This window comes from Lontra canadensis, unplaced genomic scaffold (genome assembly GCF_010015895.1).
Source record: "Lontra canadensis isolate GAN:19392208 unplaced genomic scaffold, GSC_riverotter_1.0 scaffold26, whole genome shotgun sequence".
NCBI classification, from domain to species: domain Eukaryota; kingdom Metazoa; phylum Chordata; class Mammalia; order Carnivora; family Mustelidae; genus Lontra; species Lontra canadensis.
In genome coordinates, this window is record NW_022631020.1 from 12,788,719 (window position 1) to 12,810,970 (window position 22,252).

Here is a 22,252-nt window from a genome sequence, read left to right on the forward strand (position 1 = left end):
GATTCTCTTGCAGAATGTGACCACCCCCCCAAAAAAATCTTTATTATAATTGTTTGAAACAACCACACTGAAAGAGTTAAGGAAAGATGCTGATCTAAGTAACTTTGGGAATGATTGGAACTTGTAAAATTAAAGGCCCAATGAACTTTATATAAGCACCACATTCTAGTTGATAAAAAGTTGTTTCCGTTGGCAGTATAGGTTAACAATATTGATATTACTCTCCACGTTTACCAAAATTAAGGTTATGTAAATTGATGGCTACTAGGAGAAACCAGATTTCTTACTAATGCGGTGGAAGGTTATCGATAATCAAGGGGAAAAGGCTAGTTCCATGCAGTAATGGACTAGAGTTGGGTTTATTTGAACCCTTATTTAGCTCAGTGTACAAATGATTAAATATGAAAATATATATCTACATTGATTAGTACACACTAATATATTCCTTTGCTCTGTCAGCTAAAAATGCCTAGAAACAATGACCACAGTCAAAATGAACACACCTAGGGCCCAGATTTTGTTTTCTAATACCGTTCTCCAATTAAAGTTGCTAAGACTCTTCGGAGAAATTGTTGACTGTAGGATAGGAGCAGGAAATACATAAGAAGGGGCTGGAATATCTCACACTGTCAGAAAGTAAAAAAGTGCTCAGAACAAAACACATAAAGATGGTGGCTATGTCAAAGAGGTATTGGAGCCAACTAATAGAGGCCCCAATAGCTAGACTTGAAACAAACAACTTGTTCACAGAATAAGTCAAGTTATATTGGATTATAACCCAAAGTGTAGAATAAATGATTTACTTCATGATATAAGATAATCTCATACTGATATAAATCAATGATTTAAAAATAAGTAAATGGGGGAAGACAAATCTATGTAAGAAAAATTACTTTTAAAATGTAGATCTTTACTTTCAAAGAGGGGAGATATAACTTCTCAATCTTTAATTGTAGACTGCACATAGTGACTTCCTTCAATAGAATACAGTATGAAAGGGTGAATGAAATAAGAAAGAATTTTACAATGGAGAAACCTGGAAAACACCATCTCAACAAGAAGATCCAGGTCAATACCAGCAGTTATAATAGTGTTGATAGTATATACTCTAAGTATGATATGACAAAAACGTCAATTTAATTGGTATCTTCCTCTCAAAATCCTATAACCACAGTGTAATCAAGAATTAAACATTAGGGCGCCTGGGTAGCTCAGTGGGTTAAAGCCTCTGCCTTCGGCTCAAGTCATGATCCCAGGGCCCTGGGTTAAAGCCTCTGCCTTCGGCTCAAGACTAAGAAAAGCAAGAGAGAAAACTCGGGCTCTCTGCTCCGTGGGGAGCCTACTTTCTCCTCTCTCTCTCTGTCTGCCTCTCTGCCTACTTGTGATCTCTCTCAAATAAATAAATAAAATCTTAAAAAAAAAAAAAAAGAATTAAACATCAGACAAATTCCAACAGCCAGATGTCCTATAAAAGACCTGACCAGTACTCCTCAAAACTGTTAAAGTTTTAAAGTAAGGAAAATATAAACTGTCCCACTGTCACAGCCAAAAGGAGCCTATGGAAATATGACAACTGAATGTATAGAGTATCCTGGGTGAGATTCTATGATAGTAAAAATCACATTAGAGAAAAATTAAGGAAATATGAATAAAGTATTATCTTAGCCTGTTGAAGTTACTGTAGCAAAATACCATACATTGGGTGGCTTATAAACAACAGAAATTTATTTCTCACCATCTGGAGTCTGGGAAGCTCCAAGATCAAGGTGCTAGTATATTCAGTGCCAAGTGAGAACCTACTTCTGTTTATAGACAGCCACCTTTTCATGCGGCCTTCTATAGGAAAGACAAACTAGCTTTCTGGGATCCCTTTTAAAAGGGCACGAATCTCAATCATGAGGACTCCACCTTCATGACTTAATCACTTTCCAAAAGCCCTACCTCTTAATACCATCATATTGGAATTAGGTTTCACTAGTGAATTTTGGGGGGAATACAAACATCCAGTCTCTAGTAAGTATGTACTTTATAAAGTAAAATATATTAATATTGTTTCATTAACTATAACAAATGCACCATACTATAGTAAGATGCTAATAATAGAGGAAACTGGGTATGAGGTATATGGGAACTCTCTGAACTATGTATATTTTTCTTTAAAACTCTTTTAAAAAATAAAGCCTGTTTTAAAAAGTAAGTTGACCAAAAGCAATTAGTAAAAAGGAATGCTGCTGAAGCTATTTGGTGGAATCAATTTGGTTAATAAAGAAACCTGCTTGAATATGACCCAGTGTTGCACCATTTATATTTGTCAGTCAGTAGTATCATTCCTCCCATATAACCATATTATTTTCTAAATAGTTGCTATCCTATTGGTTCATTCTTTAATTTAAAAAATGACTTAAAATAATATTTCTAATATTTAATTTTTAAAATTTCAAATTCAGTTATTTGATGTATGAATTAAAATTTCCACTTACTAGAAACATATATGTTTTGCTATGCAGTTTATACTCTTTTGAATGGTAAACCCAAAATCTCTAAATATTCACATCATGTAACATAATTAAAGTAACTCAAGTTCTGTCGTTTTAATTTTATGAAAGCTGCCCTTTCATAGGGTATGTCAAACCTGCTATTTTAACTCAGGTATGTGCAGTACCACAGAGGCTAGAGATATTAAATGAGCCTGAAGAGAATTCACATCATACTTGTCCCTTATGAACTTGCTTTTAAAATGAGTCTGTGTAGCTGAGTCTATACCTGTCAGGGGACAACTTTATAACTGGAATTTCTCCAAATTAAACTCCATGTAGAAATCAATGTCTATTAAAAAAGAAGCAGTAAAAATGCACTGCTCTATATAATTGTTATATATATATAATTAAAATCAATGTACCCATATATTTTTTTAGCACTTAGAACAACAAAATGTTGTTTGTTTTTCTTCAACTTTCTTCTTTGTTTCATAATTGAAGTTATTTAGCTTTGCCAGAGCATCATGGTTATAGAAAGCAGGCCATTTTCTAATAGGAAAAAAGACCATTGTTTAATCAGTTTTATTATATACTATTTAATTAATTATGTTAACTGTTACTTTTTAAAATTTCTGTAAAGACAGTACATGCTTTTCTTTCTAGAACTTGGGGTTATCCATTCCCAAAGCCTGGTTTTATATGCCACAGATATGGACATTGGTTTTTATTTTGTTTGTTTTTGTTTTTGTTTTTCCCCATCCCTTTAAGAATTTGTATTTTTTTTAAAGATTTTATTTATTTATTTGACAGAGACACAATGAGAGAGGGAACACAAGCAGGGGGAGTGAGAGAGGGAGAAGCAGGCTTCCCATTAGTAGGGAGCCCCATGTAAGGCTCAGTCCCAGGCATGACCTGAGCCGAAGGCAGATGCTTAAGGACTGAACTACCCACATGCTGTTCTATTTTTAAATTATTAACTCCTGTTCTGTCACTGATCCTGCTCTCCCCAGTGATAGCAAATACCACATTAAAAAATACTAAATTAAAAAAACTAAAGGTAAATAGGTTTAACAAGAAAACAATATAGTTTGTTTTTGTTAGACACACAATTCTCAAAAGTTATGGGTTTAAACCACAAAAATTGCTTTTAATCTATTGAAAGTTATGTAATCAACAACATTATTGTTGGACATTTTCTTGTTACTAGCAGCACAGAACAGGAATGACTATAAATGAATTGGAAATTAAAAATTAAATCCCTAAAATTACATTATAGATTTAAAAACTTTAAAAGATTCACTCTTCCCAATTAAAGTTTGTAAAATCACCTCCATTTTTCATAAAATTTATCAATTATCAGATATATTTAATGTAATATACATGTCCTCTAACATTATTTTTAAACATATTTTTGACTACCTCATATTCTATCAGTTTTCATTTTGTTCAAATATTTTTAGTCAAATACAGTTTTCATTTTTTTTAAAGATTTTTTTTTATGTATTTGACAGAGAGAGATCACAAGTAGGTAGAGAGGCAGGCAGAGAGAGGGGGGGAAGCAGGCTCCCTATGTGGGGCTGGATCCCAGGACCTTGAGATCATGACCTGAGCTGAAGGCAGAGGCTTAACCCACTGAGGCATTCAAGCGCCCCCAGTTTTCATTTTTTAAATGTTTTACACAATAATAATATTTTACATAGTGAGACTTATACTCCTTAATTGCTTGTTCAGTCTTTTACTCCTTAGTAAGTCCTCAGTGAGTTTGTTACATCAGAGAGATATCTATTTTAGTTTCATATTTCTTGGTATGTTTCTCTATGTTTTCACAACTGGAGAGTTAGAAACTTTATAAATTAGCTGGTTCATTGCTTTCTAGTAAAGTTGCACTTTAGCATATTCAATGACATGTTTTTCTTCAGTGGAGAGAAATAACATCTATATTCAGTTTCTACCGAATGATTTATACTACTAGGGGAGTTAATAGTGTTAATCATATACATTGAAAAAGAAGAAAATTTTGACTAAGTGGACTGACTTTGTACCTCAGGGAACCAAAAACAAAACAAAAAAGAACAAACTAATTAAGCCCAAAATTAATAGATGAAAGGAAATAATAAAGATTAGAGCAGAAGTAGTCAAAATAGAAAATAGGTAAACAGGGATGCCTGGGTGGCTCAGCTGGTTAAACTTCCGACTCTTGGTTTTCGCTCAGGTCATGGTCACAAAGTTGTGGGAATGAGCTCCCTGTAGGGCTCTGTGCTCAGTGTGTAGTCTACTTGTGCCTCTCCCTCTGCTCCTCGCCCCCATCTTTTAAATAAAGAAATAAACAAAATCTTAAAAAAAGAATAGATAAACAGTAGGAAAAATAATCAATGAAACCAAGAGTTGTTGTTTTGAAGAGATCAGAAAATTTGACAAACTATTAGACTAAGAAAAGCAAGAGAGAAAACTCAAAATCATAAATGAAGAGAGATTATAACTGATAAACAGAAATAAAAATGTCATAAGACACTACTATGAACAATTATCCACCAATAAATTGGATAAACTCGAAGAAGTGGATAAATTCCTAGAATCATACCTATCTGGACAGAATTATGAATAGAAAATCTGAACAAACCAATAATGAGTAAGGAATTGACTCAGTAATCAAAAACCTACCAACAAAGGATAGCAACTAAGTAAAGCTACTAGATAGTTTTACCCATGAATTCTGGCAAAAATTTAAAGAACATAACCTACAGAACGGGAGGAAATATTTACAAATCATATATCTGATGAAGGGTTTATGGATAAAATATGTAAGGGACACATACAACTTAATGGTAAATACACACACATACGCAAAAAAACTGGTAACCCAATTATAAATGAGCTAAGGGCCTAAACAGACACTTCTCCAAAGAAGACACACAAGTGGCAATAGGTAAATGAAAAAATGCTCAACATCACATAGTGTCTAGGAAATGAAAATCAATGTTACCTTACACCTATTAGGATGGCTTTATAAAAAAAAAAAAGATAAGTTTTACTGAGAATGTGGAGAAATTAAAACTCTTGTTCATAGTTGATGAGATTATAAAATGGTACAGCCACTACAGAAGACAGTATGGAGCTTTTTCAACAGATTAAAAATAGAGCCAGTGTATGATTCAGCAATCCCACATCTGAGTATATATTCAAAAGAATTGAAATTAGCATCTCAGAGATATATGCTTTCCCATGTTTGTTACAGCATTACTCATGATAGCCAAGAAATGGAAGCAATCTAAGTATTTGTTGATGGGTGAATGGGTAAAGAAAATGATATATTCATACAAGACAATATTATTCAGCCTTAAAAAAAGAAGGAAATCTTGCCCTAGGGGGCAGCTTGGGTGCACATAAAGGACATTGTGCTAAGTGAAATAAGCCAAACACAGAAGGACAAATATTACATCATACTATTCATATGAAGTACCTAAAATATTCAAACTCATATTAGCAGAACAGAGTCTAGGGAGGAAGGGAAATGGTGGTTCGATATTCAGCAATTACAGAGTTTCAGATAAATTATTTCTAGAGATTTGCTGTACAACATAGTGCAAATAGTTAAAACTACTGTGCAATTTAAGTTAAATCTCAAGTTGTCTTTTTCACACACACACACACACACACACACACACACACAAACACAAGGGTGGGAGAAAACTTGGAGGTGATGAATATATTTATTACCTTGATTATGATAACAGTTTCACAGGTGAATATATATGTTCAAATCCATCATATATTGTACAGTAAATATGTGCACTTTTTATATGACAATTATATTTCAGTGAAGTTGTTTAAAACCTGAGGAATGAGCCCACAACTGAGCTTGTCATTGAAACTTTATAATATAAAAAAACAAAACAAAACCTCCTAAAAGATTTCTGAAAAAAAGAGCAGTTCAACTACAAAAGATCTAAGCTTAGATTAACAGATGACTTCAACATCATCAGTGACAAGTGTAGGACACTTTAAAGTAAAATCTTCCAAGTGCTAATGAGTTAACTTCAAACTCATTCTTTATAGCCAATAGAAGTCTTGTTTAATTGAAAAGGGAAATTATTCTGAGAAATAAAATGTCTCAGAGTGTTTAATTATATCCTCTTAAAAAATTCCTATATAAGGTAATCATATAATTTATTATCTAAGGTATGGCTAACTTTTAGTAAGAGCTAAATACTTATTAACTGATTAATATTTATAATTATTTTGGTCAAAGGGTAAACTAGCCATGGCTCATGGAAACTTAGATTAGCCTACTCTTAAAATACATACTCTTTCGAAGAGAGAAAAATCAAGATAAAGGTCTATATGGGAGAAAATTATATGTAAATAGCTTAGTAAAATATTATTTTTTCTAAAAGAGTCTACATGCCTAAATATTTAAGCATATCTATATCTAATTCCACAAGCTTAAGTCACTGATAGTGTTTTAAAAACATGAGTTTCACAAAAAACAAACAAAAACGAACAACCATGAGTTTCAATAAGTGAAGAGAACTATAAGAAAAATTTGTATGGAATGCATGATTTTCAAAGCAACAGAATAGTAAAAACTTCCAATGAAAGTCAAGAAAGGAATAAAAATGTTACATCACAATCACTACAATAAACTTGTGTAAGATATATCATCAGATCAAGAAAGGAGTTACGTACACACATATGTACGCACTTACTATCAAGTTGTCCACAAGAAACATAGTTAAGCAAATATCTATATAAAAAATGGGGGGGGGAACGCCTGGGTGGCACGATGGGTTAAGCCTTTGCCTTTGGCTCAGGTCATGATCTCAGGATCCTGGAATCAAGCCCCGCATTGGGCTTTCTGCTCAGGTGAATATATATGTTAATAAATAAAAATAAATAAAAATAAATTTAAATAAATTTAAAAATCTTTATAAAAAACAGGGGAAACCTAAGGAAATGAATAAGTCATGCAGGGAAGCATAAATCAGAGAAATTGGAGAGAGCAATTTAAAATCAAACAATATAGAATAATGCAGTGCCCCCCAAAAAACAACAGAAAACTAAAGCATGGTGTGTACATTTAAAAAAGGTTAACTATCATGAACATACACACATCCCACATGCCTCAGAATGTATAAGACAACACTTGCTTAAGCCCTAGATAAAGAGTAATAGAAAATAATAGTTGAAACATATAAAAATATAAAAATGGAATATATAAACATTGGTTGAAATGTTAAACAAATCAGAAAATATCAGACAAAAAGACTCAAAACTATTGAAAAAATTAATAACTGAATTAATAAGTCAAGAAGTATATTTGAGGACTTTGCAACCAAGAGAAGAAAACTTCTTTTTGAGTACACTTAGAACATTCCTTATAGGGATGCCTGGGTGGCTAAGTCAGTTAAGCATCTGCCTTTAGCTCAGGTCATGATCCCAGAGTCCTAGGATAGAGCTGCACTTGGGGCTCCCTGCTGAGCGGGGAGCCTGCTTCTCCTTCTTTCCCTCCCCCTGCTTGTGCTCTCTCTCACTACCTCTCTTCTCTCTCAAATAAATAAAATCTTTAAAAAAAGAATATTATTGATAAAAATTAGTATGTACTAAGCCACAATGAAAGTTTTAATATTTCAAATGAATTAATATGCATGCATTTTAAAGTCCCTGTCCATAAACTGATAAAATTGAGTCAGTAAGAAAAGGATGGCTGCTGGATTAATGGGTAGAGATATATTTATACAGAGTCATAGTTCAAATATCATTTTTGGCTTTAAGTATGTGTGAAAACTAGATTAAATGAAATCAATTATTGCTCTAACAAATGATTTTAATAACTTTATACTACTCCACTTTATTGTTGTACATTTTAAAACCAATACTCTCTTACTGGATATAGAGTAGTTTGCCACTTTGTGTATTAGAAATAACTGAAAAACATGGTTGACTACAAAGCTCTCTAGACATTTCTGATTCCTTTTCTTGATGATATCCTTAAAGGACTTACTTGGGTAATTGGATATGAACTCTTTTTTATTTCATATGACTTCTATAACAAAAATAGCTGATACCAATTTATAATTCTTTCATTTCATCAATATCAACAATGATCTTTTTATTGTCAAATACAACAGATATTTTCCATTCTTTTATTTTATTTTATTTATTTATTTATTTGACAGAGAGAGATCACAAGTAGGCAGAGAAGCAGGCAGAGGGAGAGGGAGAAGCAGGCTCCCTGCCCATTGGAGATCCTGATGGCTCGATCCCTGGACCCTGAGATCATGAACTGAGCCAAAGGCAGAGGCTTAACCCACTGAACCACCCAGGCACCCTGTTATCTTCCATTCTTATCTTAATTTGAATTCGCAGAACTTTTCAAACAGTTGACTGTGGAAACATGGTCTTCTCTTCCTTTTTTTTTTTTTTAAGGATTTTTATTTATTTATTTGAGAGAGAGAGTAAGAGAGCACTAGAAGGGAGAAGGTCAGAGGGAGAAGCAGACTCCCCGATGCGGGGACAGCCCGATGTGGGACTTGATCCTGGGACTCCGGGATCATGACCTGAGCCGAAGGCAGTTGCCCAACCAACTGAGCCACCCAGGTGCCCCATGGTCTTCTCTTTCAGTGATGGTATGGGATCTTACTTTCTCTCAAACAATAGAGGCAGTTGTTTCTTTGTCTACTTTTCCTGAATATTTCTCATCCTCTGCCTGAGCTTAAAACATTAAAGTGCCTCCATGCTCTCTTCATGACTCCCCCTGCATTATCGCTGTATGTGGTTTAGTTATCTGCATGTAACTTTTAAATGTACTCCTCCTGCCAGACCTATACTGTAAATTCCAAACTCACATTCCAAATTTATTTGATTTATCTACTTTAATGTCTCTGAGCTATTTCAAATTACTATCTTTAAAATGAAATTCTCATTTTTACTTCAGATTTGTTTCTTACCATTTTTTTTTTACTTAGTGAAGGGCAATAAAATCCACCCAAATACCAAAGTGAGGAATAACAGTCATACTTTACTCTCTCGCCCTCACATCTAATTCAATGTCAAATCCTGTCCTTTATGACTCTGCACCATATTCTTATTTATTCTACTCTGATCTCTGCTGATACCACTCTTGTCCAAGCCACAATCAATTCTTGGACTATTGCCATAGCCTCTCAACTGCTTTCTCCAGTGACTTTCGAATACATTCTTTGCTGGAGAGTAATTTTTGAAAAATGTAATTTACATCGTGTCGGTCACCTTCTTAAAATCTTGTAATAGCTTTCCATTAGATTTTGAATACAATCCAAATTCCTTAACATGGCCCAGTGACCCAGCTCCAGCTTCTTTCTCAAACTTCATCTCTGACAGCTCACCCTTTCTCACTGTGCTCCAGCCACCACATTCTCTGTTAGTTCTTAGAACCCGCCAATCCCTGCCCAGCACGAGGCCTTCCCCTTGCTCTTCATTCTCTTTACTTGGAATATTCTTCTGGATTTTGGTCCATTTGCTTCTTACCTTTTGGAGGTAACCTATATAACCCCAGTTGATACCATACCTCCTTTTTACTCTCTGGATTTCTGGGTAGCACTTGTTTCCTTACACTTACTATGACTTACCATTGTTCTATACAGTTTTATTTTTGTTTGTTTTGCTTCATTTTATCTTAATTCACACAAATTTTTGCTTTTTCTTTCATTATGACATATGTTCATAAAAGCAGAGATTATGTCTACCTTGTTTGTAATTGTGAACAAGTATTTACTATTTACTATTTTATATAACAGAAAGCACATGCTTAAATTATTAAGTACAATAATTATATGAGATTTTTTTGTGGACATTAATGAACAATGAATATTTTTAAAATACATGCCTTATAAATCCCACTTAAAAATCTTGTAAGTAAGATTACAAGGGGGAATAAAAATATGTTTTATTTTGTTTTTATTACAGTTGTGCTTAACACTTTCTACATATTTCCTTTATTGTCTTTTAGCTTTACTGAAATACAGCTGACAAAGTTTTAAGGTATTTTAAGTGTACATCACAATGATTTGATATATGTATACACAGTGAAGAGACGCGTACCCATCACCTCACATACTATCCTTTTTTTTTTTTTTGGCGAGAAAATTTAAGTTTTACTCTCATTAGCAAATTTCAGTTATACAGTATAGTGTTATGAACTATAGTCACCATATTATACATTATATCCTCAGACTTTATTCATCTTCTAGATGAAAGTTATCAGTCTCTCCCTATTTTCCCACATCTGTTGGCAGCTACTTTTCTAATCTTTGTTTCTATGAGTTTGACATTTTTAAGATACCACATGTAAGTGATATTATGCCATACTTGTCTTTCTATGTCTGGCTTATTTCACTTTGCATAATGCCTCAGGATCCATCCTTTGTTGTAAATGGCAAGATTTCCTTATTTCTCATGGCTGAAAAATATTCCTCTGTGTGTGTGTGTGTGTGTGTGTGTGTGTGTATCACCTCTTCTTTGTCCATTAACCTGTTGACAGACACTTAGTTTTTTTGCATACCTTGGTTATTTTAAGTAATGTCATAATACACAGGAGATTGCCGATATCTCTTAGATACCCTGTCATCATTTCCTTAGGATATATAACCAGAAATGGAATTGCTGATCATATAGTGGTTCTGTTCTTAAATTTTGATGTGCCTCTATACTCTTTTCTATAGTGGCTGCACCAATTCACATTTTCACCTGCAGTGCATAGAGTTCCCTTTTCTCCACATCCTCCTCACCAACACTTATTATTTCTAGTCATCTTGATAATAACCATCCTACCAGGCATGAGGTGATTTGGATTTGGATTTTTCTGATACAGTAATGATGAACAGCTTTTCATGTACCAGTTAGCCATTTGTATGTCTTCTTGGGAAAAGAAAAAAAGAAAAAAAAAGTCAACATATTTCTTCTGTCTGTTTTTATGTGTGTTGAGTTTGAGGAGTTCTTTATAGATCTTGGATATCAGCCCTTTGTCTGTACTGTCATTTGCAAATATCTTCTCCCATTCTGTGGGTTGCCTCTTTGTTTTGTTGACTGTTTCCTTTGCTGTGCAGAAGCTTTTGATCTTGAGGAAGTTCCAAAAGTTCATTTCCACTTTTGCTTCCTTTGCCTTTGGAGACCTATCTTGAAAGGAGTTGCTGTGGCTGATATTGAAGAGGTTACTGCCTATGTTCTCCTCTAGGATTTTGATAGATTTCTGTCTCATGTTGAGGTCTTTTATCCATTTCGAGTTTATCTTTGTGTATGATGTAAGAGAATTATCGACTTTCATTCTTCTATACATAGCTGTCCAATTTTCCATTTATTGAAGAGACTTTTTCCCAGTGTATATTTTTTCCTGCTTTGTCGAAGATTAGTTGACCATAGAGTTGTGGGTGCATGTCTGGGCTCTGTACTCTGTACTGGTCTTTGTCTCTGTTTTCGTGCCAGTACCATGCTGTCTTGGTGATCACAGCTTTGTAGTAAAGCTTGAAATCAGGCAACATGATGCCCTAGTTTTGTTTTTCTTTTTCAGCATTTCCTTAGGAATTTGGCATCTCTTCTGGTTCCATACAAATTTTAGGATTGTTTGTTCCAGCTCTTTGAAAAATGGTGGTGGAATTTTGATCAGGATGGCATTGAAAGTATAGATTGCTCTAGGCAATATAGACATTTTAACAAAGTTTATTCTTCCAATCCATGAGCATGGAAAGCTCATTCATCTTTTTGTGTCTTCTTCAATTTCTTTCATGAGTGTTCTGTATTTCCTTGGATGCCAAGATTCTTGATTAGATCCAAGCCAATAGGATCCAACGGTACATTAAAAAGATTACCCACCATGACCAGGTGGACTTATCCCTAGGATGCAAGGGTGGTTCAACATTTGCAAATCAATCAATGTGGTAGAAAAATCAATATGAGAAGAGAGAAGAACCACATGATCTTCTCAATTTATGCAGAAAAAGCATTTGACAAATTACAGCATCCGTTCCTGATTAAAACGCTTCAAAGTATAGGGATAGAGGAAACATTCCTCAACTTCGTAAAATCTATCTATGAAAAACCCACAGCGAATATCATCCTCAATGGGGAAAAGCTGACAGCCTTCCCTTTGAGATGAGGAACACAACAAGGATGCCCACTCTCTCCACTGTTGTTGAACGTAGTACTAGAAGTCCTAGCAACAGCAATCAGACAACAAAAAGAAATAAAAGGTATTCAAATTGGCAAAGAAGAAGTCAAACTCTCTCTCTTCACAGATGAATTGATACTTTATATGGAAAACCCAAAAGACTTCACCCCAAAACTACTAGAACTCATTCAGGAATTCAGTAATGTAACAGGGTACAAAATCAAGGTATAGAAGTCAATTGCTTTCTGATACACTAAAATATAGAAAGGGAAATTACAGAAATTAAAGAATCAGTTCCATTTACTACAGCACCAAGAACCATAAGATACCTGGAAATAAATCTAACCAAAGAGGTAAAGGATCTGTACTCAAGGAACTACAGAACACTCATGAAAGAAATTGAAGAAGACACAAAAGAGAAAAGCATTCTGTTTTTAAATCAGACTGATTTGTTTTTTTCATTATTGAGTGGTGTGAATTATATATGTATATTTTGGATATGAACTCCTTTTCAGATATCTGATTTCCACAGACTACTAGAGATAGTTTCTATCTTCCTCACAACTAAGTAAGACCATCACAATGGTTCCCAAACTTGAATTATGAGAGCAAGCGATATTAATCACCCTTGAACATGTTAAGAGTATTCTCCGCACAATTGTTGTCCACATCTGTGAGCCCAAAACTGAGGAAGAAGGCTTACAGGCTTATGAAATTACTAGTCTAAAAGATGTGTGATCCCTGAATACCCCTACATTCTACCGACTTTGAACAGATAAGTTAGAATGGAATAAACTATTACTTAAGCCACCAAGTTTTGGGGATCATTTCTTTTGGAAGCTAACCTACTCTCACTAGTAGTTCACATGCAGTGTTTTCTCCTAGGATTTCTTAATATCTTTACATTTTGTTCAAGTTGATTGAATATAAAAATTATTCCTACCTATATAAAAAAGTTCCCCACTATAATTTCCTTTGCTTTATGCTTATAAAAACATTTTCTTTCCCAATATCCAATAGTCATTTTCTTCATTTTTCCCTAGACTTACTATTATATTTTTAAAAACACCTTAATATTAAGTTGCAAATTATTTGAAAGAAAATAAAAACTTTTTAGTAATACTTAATACTTATAATATATAGTATAATATATAGTATAATAATAATTAATACTTATAAGTATTAATATTTAATACTTTTTTTCAGACCACTTTTTAAATTTTTTTAAAGATTTTATTTATTTGTTTGAAAGAGAGCAAGTGTGAGAAATAGAGCTCAAAACTGCAGGCTGAGGGGCAGAGGGAGAAGCAGACTCCCCACTGAGCAGGGAGTCTGATTCCTGGGCTCAATCCTGGGACTCTGGGATAATGACCTAAGCTGAAGGTAGAGGTTTAACTGACTGAGTCACCCAGGCACCCTAATATTTTTTTTCAATATCCATAGATTTGAATGTTAATCTTATGGAAAACAAAATTCTTTGTCTTTTTATTCTAATCCATTGATCTGTGTATAATTCTTTCATCAATATGCTGTTTTAATATATTTCTATCATACACTTTTTTATTGGTCATTTTTAAAATCTGACAGTCTATTTTTATATAAACTTTAAATATGTTTGTTGCTATTTTCAAAATTAAGTAGTAAGGTCTAGGAATTTTAATTAATTTCATAAGTGATCTAGAAAACAAAATAAGAGATCCTCTGTAACATACCTTTTTTCAAATATTTTATGCCTTAGAAAAATGGCATAGTTGCCTTAATATGAACCGTGCTTATTTCTTACAAAATGTATTTTTGTCTATTTTATACTCTTGTTTCTGTTGCATACATTTTAGTTTTATTTACAAATTAATAATTTATTAACTCTTAATATAATGTCTTCCCAGCCAGTATAATGAGATTTTGTTTAACTAAATCTTTAATTTATTGCCTTAGATTTTGCATGTAAATAACTATATCAACTTTAAATTGTGTCTCTTTTTTTCAGAAGTACTTCATCTTCTAATTATTATATTCTAGCAATATCTTATTCCATGTCTTGCCAGTGATTGTCTTAGTTTGGAAACAGTGGTTTACAGAAATTTTCTCTCAGAGCTCCATAAATTGTGCTCCATTGCTTTTTCTACTTAAATATTTTAAAGTTGATTTCTGAGGCCAAATTATTTTTATCATATGTAGATTTTTTTTCTGCCTGATATTACAGATTTTTTTCCTCACCATTAAAATCCAAACTTTGCACTAAAATATATTTAGAAATGTTTTTAACTTATATTTTTGTAATATTTGATGAACCTTTACAAGTGTTCAAAGCTCTTCAGCTTAAGAATGTTTGACTTCTTTTTATTACATCTTTGATCATTGTTTATTTTCTATACCTTCTGCTTTCAAATTCTGAAATTCCTTTTATGTTTATACTGATGTCTACTTTTCATCACTTTCTCTTTCCTTTTTCATTTTGTTTCTTTATACAAGTCTATAAGTCCTGGATAATATTTTTATCTTTTCCTTTACTGATTCTAATTTTGAAACATCTACATCATTGTCTTAATTCTGATTTTAGTTCAGCACTGATATTTTTCATCTCTATGTACTCTGTCCTGAGTTCAGATACTATATGATTTATGACTGCCTAATTTTATATGAAATATTTTAACCTTAAATTTTAATCCATATGAATTACAGTTGGTACAGCTGCTTATGTTTTTAAGAAGGGGTCTTTTTGATTCTTCATAGTTTCTTCTTAAAAATTAGCATTAGTGCATGTATCTGTTGCTTTTACTGTCTTTATTCATTCTCATGAAAGGAAGCTTATTTTTGCTATGTACCAAGATTTGATTTATCTAAGTCATTTATGTTGGGTTTCTTCATCACAGCTTTTAGATAATATAGATGTTATTAAACTTTGGGATATATTTCTATTTCTATTTCAGAATTCCAGAAACTTTTAGGAAACTGGGCAAGATACAGAGCTATAGTCAGTGGCAACAAGGAATGGGTTCTGAATCTTAAGGAGTTGAATCCCACTTAAAGTAGAGCATATTTAGATTTCTGCTCCCCCATTGGGTTACATGATATGGTACTGCCTCCAGCAAGTTTTCAGGAACCAAATAAATGGAAGGATGGATTCTTGTCCTTTGAAATTCAAAAGCCAATTCTAGGTATGACACAACTTTCAAAGTATAATTGATAAGAATTCTTATTCTGTCACCAATAGACTCAGGTCCCTTCCCAGACCTGCTGAATCAGAATCTGTTTTATAAGCAACCCAGGTAATTTAATATATATATATATTGATGTTTGAGAACATCACTATTCTCTCATTTCTCAATGCCTCAATGGAAACCTTTGTTCCTTACATTCAACCAGAGGAAGAGAACAGGAAAAGCATAAGTCTCAACTGACTAAAATTTTCCCCAAATGATTAGTTTATCTGAATAAGTAAGATTAGTCCAGTTTAAATACAGTGTCAAAATACACAGGTTTTAGTCATGGAAAAATAAATTGACTTGATCATCTCGGGAACTTGTCTCTTACAGTCATCGTGTTTGATATGGTGGCTGAGACTGAACTAAGACAGTATCCTCAACTTTCCCATGGTAGAGCTAGTTATCTTGTTTGTTTGTTTTTTTAAATTTTTTTTAAAGATTTTTTTTATTTATTTGACAGATAGAGATCACAAGTAGGCAGAGAGGCAGGTAGAGAGAGAGAGAGGAGTAAGCAGGCTCCCTGCTGAGCAGAGAGCCCGATGTGGGGCTCGATCCCAGGACTCTGGGATCATGACCTGAGCTGAAGGCAGAGGCTTTAATCCACTGAGCCACCCAGGCACCCCTAGAGCTAGTTATCTTATAATTAGTCATCTTCTGCTATTAATAGCTAGGTGAGATGTAATCCAAAAACAATTCCAAGATGATGGTAAATTCTATACCCTTGTAGCTGAAACTTGCTTCTTGGAGTTAGAGCTGGACTACTAAAGGTGTGTTGGAGTAGATGTCTTCTACTTAACTCCCATGCAAACCTGTTTGTAATTATGGGCAGTGGTTGGTCCACTGATTTATCCTTTAATTTAGTAGTAGCTATGCTATGTCAGCATACTGATACCAGGAGAAATTCCTCAAAAGTTTCACTGCATGGATGCCTCTGCTACTTTTGACAGTGCCGTGCCACTATCTTCTCCAGTTTTATTTGTATTTTTATATTCAGCTCAGACTTGGAAAGAAGGATAAAATGGACTAAACATTTCTCCTTATAACCCAGAAGTCCCCATAAATACTACTTGGGAAGATATTCCAAATCAAACTGAAATACTGTTGAGTTTTCAAGTCTCCTTCATCAACACAAAGGGAATCAGCCAGACAGGAGCACACTGAGGACAGATGTGGATTTTATAAGAGGAAAGGGGGCAGATATATAATAGCCATGGCAAAGATACTTTGTCTGAGCCCTATTTTTGTTGAGCTATCTATTATCTGGCCAACTCGGACTCTAGAGAGGTTTTGTGATGATTTTTCCCCTCTATTTATAGAGGCCTTGGTGAACTGCCATACTGAATCTTAGTGAAACTGTACTTCAATATAGCTAGCCACATAAAGGCAGTTTAGGGGAAACTGTCATAGATTTCTCCTAAGTATCAAGGAATGTATTCCTTATTAGACATATTTTATAGTAATATTGTGATACATGTTGTTACATTAAAAGGTAAGATGTCTTCCAAATACAAAAGACCTCCTTAAATGAACCACATGCTAGGTAATGTATTTTGATGTTACATTACCTGATATTTTACATTATCAGAAAGGCCTGTCCGATGCTGTCAAGAAATCTAATATTACTGAAACAGAATACTTATAGAAATTATGAGCCTGGATATTAAGTGCTAAGATCACTTCAGCTTAATGAGTAAAATAATTATTTTGTCACTAAGAGGATAAATTCAAGCCAATAACCACGACGTACTGTAGGTCTGAGTGAAAATAATTATTTCCTTTGAGAAAAATTAAAATAGATCCTTTTTAACTGTAACCTGCATTATGTTTTTTTCTAAATCACACATAGATTTTTAAACATCCTCCCAAAATAGACTGCAATTTACTTTTTATAAAGTTACAACACAGATCATTACATTAACCATCATTTCTACTGACACATTCATTCAGCAATCTGAATTGAATTTTTTTTCCTGCCTACCCTAGAGAAAATAAGTGCATTTTTGGATTTTTTTTTTTTTTTACTTTTTAAACAAATTAATTAGAGGATACCTCAGGTTTAATTCAGAAATAACTCAGAGGAATGGAAAATGTATGTTTGAGTCACCATAGTCTGTTTGTAAGTTGTTTCCTGTCATGAGCCATCATGTGGGATATATTATCAGGAAGATATCTAAAGAATCTGGGTAAAAATGTAAATGCTGAAGGAGGTGAGACTAATTATAAATTGGTGGTACTTCAGTAACTTGATGCTTAGACTTAGCAAAGACTATCTTGTATGAACCTCTTCTCAATGTGCACCAAAGTGCAAAAGGACTTCAAGGAACTGCATCAGGGCATTGTAGAAAAAAACACAATTACCTATGCTAAAAGGATTTCCTGTCTTTATATTAGCAGACAATATTAAAAAAACAAACTATTTTTGTTACATTAAAATGTGGACTGTTGTTTTTTGCTCTGTCTGACCTTTGGAATTTCAAAAGGTAATGGATATTTCAGAAGAGGGGTTGACCCATATATGTGAAAATGTTTGTTTTTTAAATTATATTAGTTACCATACAATCCATCATTAGTTTTTGATGTAGTGTTCCAAGATTCATTGTTTAACACCCAGTGCTCCATGCAATATATGTCCTCCTTAATACCCACCATTAGGCTCACCCATCCCCCCCACCAGATATAGGCTCCTGGATTTCCAGGTACCCCACTGTTCAACTAGTTAGTGCAATGAGATATTCAGGAACATTCCTTTCAGATGGGGAGAATTTGGTTAATGGACACATGAAAAGATGTATAAGGAAAGAAGTATTTAAGTGTCAGGCTTAAGTCAAGGCCTAAAAGCCATGGAGCAGAGACAAGATTCTCTGTATTAGACATAAAAATTAGAAGTCAAGGGACATATGAGAGAGCATTTCACATACACATTTATCAGGAGAATAAATAAGAAGTGTCTGAATTGGGTAAAAGTAATTGGATAAAGTAGAGGCTTCAGTTGTTGAAAAGAACAAGGATAGAACTTAGAAATGTCCTAAATTTCACTGACCTACATCTCCTAGTAGAAATGGATAAAGATAGAATTTATTTTAAATATGTTTTTGCAAAAGTTATTAAAATATTTTTTTTTCATTCCTGCATAAGATACAGCATGACACATTGGTGAACATCACACAATTCAGAAGTTTGGATGCTCAGTTCTGCCATTACATGGTCATGTAGCCTCAGGCAACTTACCTACTCTTTTGTGCCTCAGTTTCCTCAAATATAAAATAAAGCTAATTATGCTCTCTAGCTCAGATATTTGTTGGAAGCAAATTATTTAATACAGGATGCTTAGAAAAATGTGCGGCCCCTAGAAACCACACAAATAATAATTGGAAAATTTAAACTATTATATTCATTATATCCACTTAGTTTTAACTATAATTATTTTAGTATTTATTTATTTATTTATTTATTTTAAAGATTTTATTTATTTGCCAGAGATAGAGAGAGACAGTACACACAAGCAGGCAGAGAGGCAGGCAAAGGCAGCGAGAGAAGCAGGTTCCCCGCTGAGCAAGGAGCCCGATGCGGGACCCGATCCCAGGACCCTGGGATAACGACCTGAGCCGAAGGCAGCGGTTTAACCAACTGAGCCACCCAGGCGTCCCTATTTTAGTATTTAAAGCTAATATTCAGGTAGCACTAAATGATATTGTATTAAAGAAATGAAGAAAGAAAAGACGGGTGTGTTTGTAGGACTTTTTTCTCTTTTTGAACACCTTATGAAAAGGTAACATTTGAGCAGAGATAAGAAAGGAATCACAGAGCAAGCCTGTAGATATTCAAGAATATTCAAAAGAGAAGAGTAGATAGAAACACTGAGGGGACTATGTGCCTGTTAACTTGAGGACCAGAACAAATCAGAAAAATTATGGTAGAAGATAAAGTTTGGGAGGTGAGCTTGATCACGTGCAGCCATTGACTTCAGAATAGGGGTATGACATTTTATTCTTACTGTGAAAGGAAACCATTGGAGGATTACAACAACATGATATTTTAAGAAGGTATCTTGAGCCATTACGTGGCCTATATACTGTGATGGGAAATAATACCAATAGGAAGACATGTCAGGCAGCTCTTAAGTAATCCAGACAAACAATAATCTAAGACGATGGAAGAGGGACATTGTGAGAAGTAGTTCCTATTGGCAAAGCAAGTAAAAAGACCAGTAAAAAGAAAATTTCCGGTTAACTCATAATTCAAATCTTTATGTCTTAAGTTAGGAGAATATTTGATAGCTTTTTCACGTGTGTTCCCAGGACATCATAAGCCTCAGTGCAGCTGGGATACAACATCTGAGGATGCTTCATAGGAAATGAGAATTGTGGGTAGCTGTGCCTATGACTTGGAATTCATTTTATATAGAATTTCAAACTAAACATTTTTGAGCAGCTTATGACTCTGGCTTACCTACTATACATAAAAATAGTGTGTTAGGACAATAGTAGAAACTCTGATGAAATGCAAATAAATCCTGGAGCCTAGGTAATAGTAATATGACTATATTAATTTCTTAGCTTTGCAAAGATAGCATAGTTATGTTGGTAGGCAGAATAATACCTATCTACACCCCACCCCCAAGAAGTCTACATTCTTATTTATGGAACCTGTGAATATGTGATGTTATATGTATGGCATAAGGAGAATGAGGTAGTAGGTAGCATTGGGATTTGCAAATAAAATGACTTTAAATGAGGGAAAGTGGCCTGGATTAAGCTGGTGGACCTGATGTAATCTTAGGATTCTTAACTGTGGAAAGGGAATGCAGAGGAGCTAGTATCAGACTAATGAAATGTAAGGAAAATGCTGCTGGCTGCTACTGCCTTTGGAATGAAAGGTAGCCATAAACCAAGGAATTTCGGAGGACGCTAGAAGCTGGACAGGGCAAGAAAATAGAGTCTCCCCCAGAGCCTCCAGAAAGGATAGAAACACTGCTGGCACCTTGAGACCCATTTTAGGTGTTCGACCTCCAGAACTCTAACTTGATAAATTTGTGTTGGTTTAAGCCACTTACTTTGTGGTAACTTGTTACTGAAGTAATTAGGAACTAACTCAAGTACATAAAATGCTCAAATTAGGAGTGGTTGAGTGAAAGGTATATGGAAATTCTCTATAACTTCCTTGTAACTTTTTTGTAAATCTAAAATTATTGCGAAATAAAACGTTTGAAAAAAACAGTACTTCTCTCGCTCTTCGTTTTCTCCCCCCAGCTCTCACTTGCCTCCCTCACTTCCCTTCACCTCCACCAATTTTTAGATATGTTTTGCTTTTGACTTTATACCTCCTGTTATACCCCTCTATTTAGCTCTGATGGCTATCTATGCAAGTACAATATATCACAAGCTTTTTATATTCATATTTTCATATTCTTACCTTAAATGCATTCCCAAACTGCTTGCATGATTTCTTTTGCACTCTGATACTTCATGCTGTATTTTTTAAAATTGACCTTATAATTATTTCCCTAACTTCCACTTTATGCAAATTCACTCTTTCAAAATTACCATTTAGACCAAGTTTTAAACCTATTAAACTGGATACTACTTTCTTACGTGTCCTAAGTATCATAATCTTAACAATTATTCCGAAAGCTATCATATCAATTCTCTATTCCCCATCCTTATGCTTCACCTCATAGTACGAGAGACCCCTATACCTTTGCTTGCTTTCATGATTTCTGCACATCTGTTTTCTCTTCATCACTGATAGTGTTGTCTTTTTAATATATGTAGTAGTTCATGATGTTCCACTACCAGTCCCAATATGTTTTAAGAACTCATCCTCACTTTTCATTTCCTTTTTTTTAACCTTTATTTCTTGAAGCTCAAGGAACACCGAACTCCTCTGTTCTCCTTGAACATGCCATATTTTGATACTACATTCATATTAGCATACATTTTTTACAGCACCCTAGCTTATTTCACCACCGCAGCATTGTATAAAGTAGTAATGGTTGTTATGATAATAAAGAATCAGCCTTTCCATATTTTCAATAGTTTCTTATGCTTTGACCTTACACAATAATGTCAGATTGTTTATCCACAGTTAAGTATCTTGGCACATAGTTCTGTGACACTGCAGGTCACATTACGTTATGATTATTTATACTCTCCATTCATTTCTGTGTTCCTCAAAGTAGAGACCAAATCTTCTTTATCATTGCATTTACAATGACTGTAATCTTAATTATCAGATGTGGGCGTGCTTACAAAAGGGAGAAAAATAAGCCCAAAAGAGAGAAATTTGAAGCTTGTTACAGACTGATTCTCTTTGTTGATCTAAACATGTTAGTTTGATCATTGACAAACTCTTTAGGGTATGGCACATGATTCCATAATTTACTAATTTTATGACACAGCAGCTGGACCTCATGGAAGATGTGTCGTAAT